This window comes from Equus asinus, chromosome 12, assembly GCF_041296235.1.
Source record: "Equus asinus isolate D_3611 breed Donkey chromosome 12, EquAss-T2T_v2, whole genome shotgun sequence".
In the NCBI taxonomy this organism is placed as follows: Eukaryota; Metazoa; Chordata; class Mammalia; order Perissodactyla; family Equidae; genus Equus; species Equus asinus.
The window spans coordinates 56,975,717-56,986,848 of NC_091801.1; positions in this window are offsets into that span (position 1 = coordinate 56,975,717).

Sequence of the window (11,132 nt, forward strand, 5' to 3'; positions counted from 1 at the left end):
TCAATAAGTTGTCTCACTATCTCCTCATCTTTTACATTCTCAGGATAAACCATCAGTATAAATGCATAGTAATTTTCCTAAGTTAAAGTAACTATTCTGGGACACCAGGGAACATTACAGAAGGAAAAAAAAAATCACATCTTGATATAATGGCATGGTCTATGTGTCTTATGAAGATAAACATGTTATTTTCATAGACAGTTGTGCTCAAGGTCTCCAAATACAAAAAGAACCTCATTATGACTTGACATGTTACAATATTGATATACCAAATTAACTCTGAAACTATTTTCATGTGTGAATAAAATTGCAGAAGAAACATATCTGAATATGAAATAAATTAAAATAAATCACAGAGAGGTAAAAGAAAGCTGTTAAGACTAGATATAGAGAGCAGTCTTGCTACCGCTAAAGGTTTCACTATAAGCATCTATTAGATGAGCCTGAAAAAATTTTTCCTCATAGGTGCTCTGAAATTGGTTGAATCATTATTACGAAGCTTGTCTGATAGTCCTGCCAAAATGTATGCAGGGCTATATGTCATGAAGAATTTATATCAGGGTGTTAAAAGTGATTCGAGAATCCCATTAAAAGAAATAACCTTAATCATCCACAATAACATTGCATTAATTATTAATAAATCTAATCAGTAGTCTGAAATTGCTCACATCTAATATTAATCAGAAAGGCAGATGAATTCCCAGCATGATGACACACTCTTTGTGCCTAGAAGTACCTTTATAGTGTTATTATTTACATGTTCCTGAGCTGGAGAAAATTTATCTGAGCGGGAAGCAGAAAGATTAGATCCTTCTAAGGAGTGACTTCACTGTGGGTAGTTGTGCTTTCAAAATTAGTTTATTCAATATTGTCAATTCATGTAAAATGATGTAACTTTGGTGTTTTTGTTTTAAACTAATTCTCTCATAAAATCAAATTTTGTGTCCATTTCTTAACAGTCCTCTACAGTTATACTCAGAGTAGCCACATACATTCAAAAAGTTATCTGTATTTATTATTACCATGATTTCAAAAAGCAAAAAGAGAGAGAGAAAACTATATACTGAATGGCAATATATTCGTAATCCAGTTTAAGATATAAAATGTTTCCATCAGAGAACCTTTCCTAATGCCCCTGGATCATATTTTCCACCCTCCCAACCAGAGTTCACCATCATTTTGAATTTGAATTAGTGTTTACAAATTTCATTTATTCCTGTATACTTTACTATATGTGTATATAAATTAAGTTAAAGCGATATACAGTATTGTTTCCATGTTATAATATTTACAGAAATTGTATCATGATTTGTGTAGCTCTGTACAGTTCATTTTCAGAGCTGTAGAATGCCCCAGTGACGCACGTACTAGAATTCATTATCTATTCTTCTGCCAATGAACATTGAAGTTACTTCTAAATTCTCGAGATTTCAAATACTGTTGCTTTGAGCCTTGTACACGTCTGTAAGAGAAAACATTCAAGTGTTTTTTGAGTGCATAAACCTAGAGTGGAATGTCTTGTTTGAAGCATACACAGCTCTTCAGCTCTAATTGACGTTCATCAACTTGATTTTCAAATAGGATTGCGCTAATTTGCACTCTTACCATCAATGCTAAAATTTTCAGTTTGTTCACGTTCTAATCAGCTTAAAATTGTTTTGTTTTGTTTTCTTGCCAGTTTGCTATATGTAAATTGAATTTCATTGTGGTTTTTCTTTATATTTCCATGACACTTATGAGGTTGAGCATTTTTTACATGTATTGACAATTCCATTTTCTCTTCTGAATTATAGATATTTGTCATATACACTTACACTCATCTCAGTAACATACTTTGCAATTGGCTGCCTACATCTGTGATTTTTTTTCTTGCTGTTGTTGTTGTCTTTTGAAACACAAACTTTTATTTAAATACAGCTAAAACTGTCAATAGTTTCATTTATGATTTATATTTTTCTGTTTGTATTCTTTAGGAAATCATGAAGTTAAAAAGATATTTTACATTTTTCTTCATGCTTAAAGTTTTTACTTTTCCTGGTAATCTACTTTTGTGTGTGGTGTGAGATAGGAATCTACTTATGTTTTTTAGGATATCATTCCAACATTGTTTTTTAAAAATCAGTCCAACTTTTCTCATTGATGTTCAATTACATCTCTCATAACAAATGACCTTTCCCTATATATATTTATCTTTATTGTGATTCCTATTCTGTTCCATTCATTTGTTAATTTATCCCTGCCTCAATACTATACTGTCCTAGTTATTATAATTTCATCATAACATTTGATATCTAATAGGGCAAGTTCATCCATCCCTTCACCAAGTTTCTTTTCTTAAAGACTGTTTTGGTTATTCTTGTCCTTTTACTCTTTCATATAAATTTTAGAATAAGTTTGTCCCCCATACATAAAAAAATAAGAATTGTTATTGGAATTAATTTATATTATATACACATACATAAAATAGAGAATATTTATTTCAAAGCACATTTTTCTAACTTTATTACTGATTTTTATATATTGATTTTTCTATAACACATATATTGATTTTTGTTATTAATCTTCTCTCTAAAATTCTTACTTCACTGTCCTATTAATTCCAAAAATATGTAGCTCCTGTCTCGATTTCTAAGTAGAAGATTATATTATCAATACATGAGGATATTTTCTATTCTAATCTTTATGCCTCTACTCGTTTTCCTTGTTTTGCTGCACTGACTAAATCCTGTATATGATATTTAGTACACACTGTGATATGAGAATCTTGTTTTATTCAAAGTCTTAAAGCTAATATTTCTATCATTTTGATATCCATTATGTTGTTGCCATAGGGTTTTTGATAGATGCACTTTATTAGATTAAGAGAATTTACTTTATTCCTAGATTGCAAAAGAGCTATTGATATATTTCTAAAATTTTAATATTGAATGTGTGACTTGTCAAGCAATTTTTTCTGAATCTAGTGAAATAATCATTTTCTTTTCTTTTCATGGCCGTATCTAGCTTTCAGGAATGATGGGAGATGTAGTCTCTAGCTGGTTGGCCATGAGCTCAGCTAAAACTTCATGGATTATATTACTAGAATTATCAGTCTTTACCACACAAGTTTATACAGGTCTACACATTGCTTGAAGAGCATTTGCTCTATTTCAAAGCCTTGGACCAATTTATACATGAGGTATTATTTATTTCCCTATCTGTGCCTGGTGTTTTATTTTCTTTGACTCTTTCCTTCCTCCTTTCTTCCTTCCTTCCTCCTTACCTCCCTTTCCTCCATCTTTCTTTCTCACTCTCTTTCTTGAGGTATTATATTTTTATCTATTGATTCAATCTTGTCAATGTTTACAGTTAATTTATGCTTTCTATTTCTTGCCCATTAATTTCTTATTTTATATCTATACAGCTTATTTTCCATTAGCATTTGAAAAGTATTATAATACTTTCATTGCATTTAGTGCTAAGTATTTTCTCCTTTCTATTATCATTTCTTCACCCTTTTTCAGAAATGTGCTTTTAAAATTTCAGTTTATTTTGTTCTTTTTTGTTTATCTTTTGAATATTGATTTCTAACTAATGGGCAATTATGACAGACATTGTTTCTTTGAAATTTTATTAGTTTTGCTTTCAAATCTAGTAAATAGATAATATTGCTGTCTTTTCCACAAATGCTTGAAAACAATGTGTATTTTCTAATTGTTGACTGCAGGGATAAATGTGTTCCTTATTAATTTGTAATCAGGTTGTTCAAATCTTCTTTGTTCTTCTAACTTTTTCTTATTGATCTATCGATTATGAGAGTTGTCTTAAACTACGTTTTATTGTGATTGTGGATTTACTCATTACTTTTAAAATTCTATATATATGTTTGCTTAATATATTTTTAGGCTATGATATTAGCTTCAATTTTTTGTTACTTCACATTTAAACTTTGTGTGGTTTTATGTCTTATATGTGCTGAATTTAAATTGCAAACAGTTAAGTTGTATTCTATCCAATCAAATCACGTCTTTTTATCTTTAACTATTTGTTGAGTTTAATAAATTTATACTCATTATTATTACTGGTAGATTTGTACTTATATCACCCTATTTTATGCTTTCTGGATATATGACTTCCTTAAGATGTAATCTAATAATTCTAAATAATGATTTCTTCTTTTCTTTTAATGTGTTCAAAAATCATTTTATTTTAATTCTTGTTGCCCAGCATCCTTGCCACCGAATTGAAGTTTGTACATGCTAATTTTATTATTTTTGTAGTTACTCTTAAAATATTAACGCCTATACTTTATTTAACAATGATTAATGTTAACTAATCTTTTTGCTTTTCTCCTCCCACCTCCCACAATATCAAGTTCTATGTAACAGTTGGAACCTGCTGCTGTCTTACATCTGAAATTGTAGATTGAGTTCTACAGTTTGCATTTCCTGAAAACTCCACCCAATATTGATTAACTTCTTGGTGTATTTTTAAATTGAAGCTTGTGAGCTCATGCTCACTGGGTATTATCCGAGGGAATTCTGTGAGGCTCAGGATGAGGATGTACACTTCCAAAAGACATTTTAGTTGGCGTCTTGGCAAGGCTATTACCAGCCTGGGATGGCTTTTTATGGTAACTTCTCAGCGTTGGAGTTTCAGGACAACGCAGACAGTGCCAATTCAATACCAAACATCCATCAGGATAGTCTTGTGTTATGAAGCCCTGAGGGCAACTCTTTTTCTTACTTAGAGACTGAGTAAATCAAATAAACTGTCTTTCTTTCTACTTTTTCCAAGTCTATCCTTTTGCTAAAAGTGCAGCCTTTCAACAGCTGTGTCCTTACACAGAAGTCCTGATTCTAGTTTCTTGTCTCCACCAAAATCTGTTAAAATCAAAGCCCCCTTTTTTTTTTTTTTGAGGAAGATTAGCCCTGAGCTAACATCTACTGCCAATCCTCTTCCTTTTGCTGAGGAAGACTGGCCCTGAGCTGACATCTGTGCCCATCTACCTCTGCTTTATGTGGGGCACCTGCCACAGCATGGCTGGACAAGCAGTGCCATGTCCACACCTGGGATCCTCACCGGCAAATCCCCGGCGGCCAAAGCAGAAGGTGCAAAATTAACCAATGCGCAGCTGGGCTGGCCCCTCAAAGCCTTTGTTTTTGGAGACTGGCAAACGACCCCTGAATAACCAAAACTTCAGGACTATTTGCTCCTCGGTTTTCCACTTTCCTCTTTGGTTTTGGGGTCTATAGATACAACGTAAGAATTAAATAAGAAACGTTTAAATGCTTATGACCAGATGTCAAACACCTCGTTTTCTAGCTGATGACAATGAGGAACAGAACGATTGGGTTTTGCTCACTTGACTCACATACAGATGGGTGCATGATTGAGAATTAATCTGGAGGTTGCTGGTAATATTAATTGACAACATTTATAAAATTTCTGGCACATAACGTATACTCAAAATAGTTCCCTTCCCCATTTATTGTCATCTCTCCTATAACCCAAAGTTTTATGTTTGTGAGCAGCAGCAATAACGCAAAGACTAGAATTCAAGAGCACTACCCTAGTCCAGTTCTCTTTGTAAGATTGAAAATATAACAAACGGTAGATTTTCTTTTTTTTCTAGTTTATTTCTAGCCCCCAAAGAAATGAAAGATCGAATGTCATAACTCCTTAGCATAGACCTTGTCCCAGGTCCTGTTAGGCAGTTAGACTAATTGGAATGAAAACCAACGAAATTTTGTGTTACTTGAGAATAGCTATAAATTTAGGAATATATGTATTTAAATTTTCTTTAATCTTCCGTTTAAGTATTTGACACATTGAACTTGTAGCAATAAGATTGTATAGCAAAAACTCTAATGTGATATTACGTGTCTAAATGTTATTTTAGAGTGTACACAAATTCATAGCTAATAAAAAAATGGTACAGAAAAGGCATTCTATAAGTATTTTTTCTTTCCTTATTTAAAAGTCTCACCTCTCTTAGTTGAAAAGCTGCAACTTTAAGGTACAGTTGAATTGTATTATTGGATTCTCCTTTTAATTGCTCTGTGACGGACTTCATAGAACCATGTCAAATTTGAGAAGAAGAATTACAAAAGAGTCTCCCCTAAGTTGTACCTGTCACAAAGAGAACTGTTGAAACATGGATAAAGGGTGTATGCCCTGGGTTTCTTTGATTTAATTGCCTAAGGTCTCCTCTGTAGTAATATGTCTGGCTAAGGATTTCAAAGAGTGAAAGTTGCTAGACTGTAGAGCTATTTAATAAAAACCTTTCTGACTGACTTTCAAGATACTCAACCTCCCCAAAGACAGGAAAGCCTAGTTTGAAAGAGAAAAAAATAGGTTAATTGATCTTCGTGTGAAACTTTCTAGATAACTAGATTGTAACCCTTCTGAAAATTCAGAGTTAAATCCTGTCTGCTTGAATAAAGCTAAACTTCCATTAAAGGAACTAAACACTGTGGAGAACAAACAAAGAGGTGATTATTTATCTTCAACTTCATTAACACAATTTATTAAAGATCCTGGCTGTGGTCCAGGGAGCACTGAGTGAGGTACTACTGGGAATTGTAAGGGAGAAAGCAGTTCTGCCCAGCTGGGTTTATAGTCGTAAGGAGGACCTCTGGAAGGCCTGACAAAGGAGAGCTAACTTTTCTGAGCCCAGGGAATTTGAAAGGAAATAACCACCCCGGTTTCACTGTAATTGGTCCCTTTGAGGCTAGCTTTGCCTGAAGCAGATATAATTTCAAAAGGAAGCAGACAACCCAGTTGGGTTCTTCTTTAAATGATCTGAAGGGAAGCTTGGGGTAGAGATTGGAGGCATATTCCTTGGAGCTTTTCCTGTCATCGAGGCAGGATCTCTGTTTAGCACAAGGGTACTCTTGCACTCTTCTTGAATCCTTTGTTTTTACATTTTACCACTCTCCCGAGTTTGCTGAATCCCATTGTATGAATATCTGAATAGTAGCGTTCAAGCCCCATGTTTCATCATTAATGCTGATGAAGAACTAAGAATTCCAGACACACACAAAATATAGCATATCTATTTAGCTATATATACGCGCATCTATGCATCTATCCATGTATTGATCTATTTATTAAATAAAAAGAAATGAGTCATTATAAACTGTTGATTAGAAGAATGCAGCTATTTCTGAAATAAGACTATTTCTTTCAAGAAAATTATGAAAATAAAGCAAATATTTATTAAACACATTTAATATAGAACAATGCGCCAGACATTTTAAGGATACAAACATGAAGACATGGTCTGTGGCTGTGAAGTACTTTTGATGTAATGATGGACACAAAATAACTAGACTACATGGTAAAAATGGATGAGTGCCACAAGGAAGAAAGAAGAAAAGTTCGGCATTGATTTAGAATAGTGTTTCTTAAACTTTGGTAAGTATCAGAATCTCTGGGACCTTGTTAATTATATAGACTCTTCTTCTTCTTTTAGGATGGACATAAAATTTGCAATCTTAATAGAATCTTCAAGTGATTGTCTTGGGTTGATCTCTGGACCACATTTTGAGGAACATCTCAGTAGGTGGAAATATTATTTATGGCTGAGGATGATGAGGAAAAATAGTCTTGATGAAGCACATAGGAATTTGTTGGCTCTTAAAAACACAAATTTGACAGAATTGAGATAGGGAGAGATGACAGTCCAGGTGATAGAAACAGCATGAAGAAATGCATGGGCGAGTTGTTCTCAGAGACTGCCTCTGAAGCAGACAGCCACTGACAGTAGAAGTGCGGAAATTCAGAGTTGTATGGACTTGGGGAGCCAGCCAATAATTAGGATTCCAAACTGTTCCATGGAACATGATTATTCTGATTTCTTTCGTTATCTCAATTTTTATTTTGGAAAAAGAGAAGGGCATGGGACAGGTCATGGGAGGAGGGGATGGCAATAATAATTTAATGAAAACATGGCTTCCTTGAGTTGTTTGTTATCCAAATGAATATTGTTAAGGAAATATTTAACATCAACATGTCTTTGCAGCCATGTTTGTAAGATGGGGATGGTATCCTTCTACCTATGGTGATCTAGCTCCCTTATCAGGGAATGTAGGATTTGCTTGGTCGGGCAGCCTGGCAGCGAAGAGTTCTCACTTTTCTGTCTTTTCTTCTAAGCTCAGGAACTGTTCTTGCACTAAGTTTGTTTCTGTCCTAAAAGGAAGCATAGCATCAATGTAATAGGGTTAAATGAGTTAAATAAATTAAAATTTGCAAAATCACTTGTAACAGTGCTCATTAATGTAAAATAACAGGATAAAACAAAACAGAAAGAAACATCTTGGTTTCTGTCTCTATCTCTTTAGAATCATGCAAACTGCTGCTTAAACTATACTCAATTCTTGCTACCATGCATTTCCCTTCAGTTTTAATCCATTTTCAAGTTCCTTTATTTCTGCTTCAATCCTATCTTCTTCTGACTGTGATGCTTTGCTTACTCCAGTATTTTTGAAATCTGGTCACGTTAACTCTTTAAATTTATAAAGAGGGGGAGTTCTAATTTTATACCTACAACCTTTCTTGGTTCCACTTTGTTGGGTCAGAGAGAAAGGTGTTATTAATTCTTTTTTCTATTGTTTCACATTTCTGGCTCCGCTAATGGCCCTTAGCATCTGTGCTGGATATTTTACATTTACTCCTCCAGATCCACTCTCCTAATACCTTCTCTATGTCCTAGTGGCTGACCTCTACAGATTGCAGCACCAAGGCTTCCTTGTATTTTTTGTTTGGACAATAGAAAGCTCTTGCAGGGATCAGAGTGTACGTCACTGAATGTCCTCGGCAGAGGAGAGCTTAGATGAGTCAGAGAGACAGTACTATATACATTTCTAGAAGAAAAAAAATCATTAAATGCTGTTGCTTTCTATTTGGTGCCATTTGAGAGCTCTTTCTCCTCAGCCTTCCTTCCATCTCTCATGGATTCTCTTCTGTTGGAATAATATAAGGAACTGGTTCCTGAACTCAACACAAGAGAGCTCCTGAACTTTAGAAGGCACAGAACCTAAGGTGATGTCTGAGAGGAAAAAAACATTGCAGAAGTATCTTGGGCCAACTCTCCTCTCTTTTTCTTGGATAGATCTTTTCATGCCTGAGGGGGTAAGGTCAGCACATGGACCTAGCTTACTTTTAAAAAGGGCAAATTTGCCTTACCTGCATCATCACTCTATATGGTTCCTGATATCAGATACTGCTAATCAAATAGCACTCTTTTTCACTAAGCTATGTCCTGTATCAGAATCCTTCCCAATGCAGCATTCCAAACAGCCACTCCCAATCCATCAGTGTTGGTACTCAAGATGAAGCATAATTTTCATCCCTTCTAAGAATAGAAGCTCAAAAAGAGCTCCCAAAGATCATCCATGAGGTGGCGTAGCTCACCAGGGACGCAGAAGTATCTCTGAATTTGGAGCTGTCATCCTAACACATCACAGAGTTTTCCTTTTCCAGAATATTGAGGAAATTTTGGGTTAAGTTAAACAGCTTAAGCAGCCATTTTAGAGTTTTGCATATGCTAATATGAGTTTCTCATCTTCAACAGATGAGAAAAGCCCATAGCTTGAATTAATCAGATTTATTTTAGTTGTGTGGGAGCTCTAGCTGAAATGAGTTTAGGAGGAAAAGACAAGTTATGGATAGCAAACTACAGAAATGCATGGCTAAGGTAAGCAGTGGTTCAGTGCAGACATGGAACCAAGGAAAGGGATACCATAAGGGGTTTTCCCCAAGTCTTATTTCTGCTTCTCTCTATCAGTTTCATTCTTTACTTTTTTGGGACTGGCTTTTTCTCCATGGCATGGAACTTTCCACTAACATTTCCAAACTAGCATCTCAGGGCTTTGTTAACAAAGAGAGATTGCTCCTTTTCACATTTCTTTTTTCCCAGTTAAAAGAATAAAAGCTAGGAAGCACATAACGGGCTTGGTTATGGACATGCCCTGAACGTGAAATACTATAATTGGTCAGCCCCTATATCCATGTGGTCAAAGCTCAGAAATGAAGAGCTCAAAATAGGAAAACAAAGTGTTTTTGCAAAGAACGAATATTATTGGACAGACAAAATAATAGCTGATCGTTCTAAAGCATTTTCCACATTTATTTGATCATTGAATCCTTTTATTGTATAGAATATCTCAAAAGGATCTCTGGTCTGCTAAATATCCCTTTAAAAATACTGATACATTTTAAAGATAGCTCTCAGAATATTGAAATGGTAGCGTATGGCTTCTACAGAAATCAAATGTTCAGAATTCTGGCCATATTGAATACAGCTATCCTCAGCCAAACAAAGTAGTAGTTTCTCATTAAACAAACGATTGAAGGAAATACATTAAAGAGTTTCTCCTTGAACAAAATTTTCACTCTCTCTGGTTATTTTGCCTTTGTATAATATTTTTTTTTTATTATCAATTTCTTTCCTTTTCATTCACCCACAGTTTACCTAAACTTCTGGCAATGTTCAAGTTGCTGTGATTGTGGGAAACTCACTGCCTAGTGAATTCTTAAGTCTTTAAGGTTTTATAAAATGTTACTTTATGGCATCCTACATGCCACGACTAAAAGGACCCACAACTAAAAATGCACAACTATGTACTGGGGGTTTTGGGAGAAAAAGCAAAAATAAAATCTCTAAAACAAAATGTTATTTTACAACTATTTGGTAAAATTGAAAGTACTGTAACTTGTCGTCTTGGTGTGTGTGTATGCACATGGAGTGGATATATGTCTGCGTGGGTGCAGAGATGCACGTGTGAGGGTGTGGGTGTGCTAGGTACATAAACCGAAGGCATAAAATTCAATCAGCAAGTTCTGCCTTAGATCACAGAAAAGCAGGAGGAGTCACAGAAAAGGGCTTGGAAATTAAGTATAACCTACAAATTGTCCTACATGTGCAAAAGCTGTATCATGAGCTATTGTTACTAATGAGAGAGTGTTGTTTTGGTGGCCATAGCTATGTTCTGTGGTAGACAATCTGTCCTGGCAGAAAAAAAAGTCTCTTTTCCTCATTAGTTATTTCTGTCTTACTTTTCAAGTGATTTGGTTGTTGATTCCCTAAATTGTAGTGCCTGAATTGTGGACATTGTTTTCCGTTGGTAATTCCAAAATAAGAATAGAAC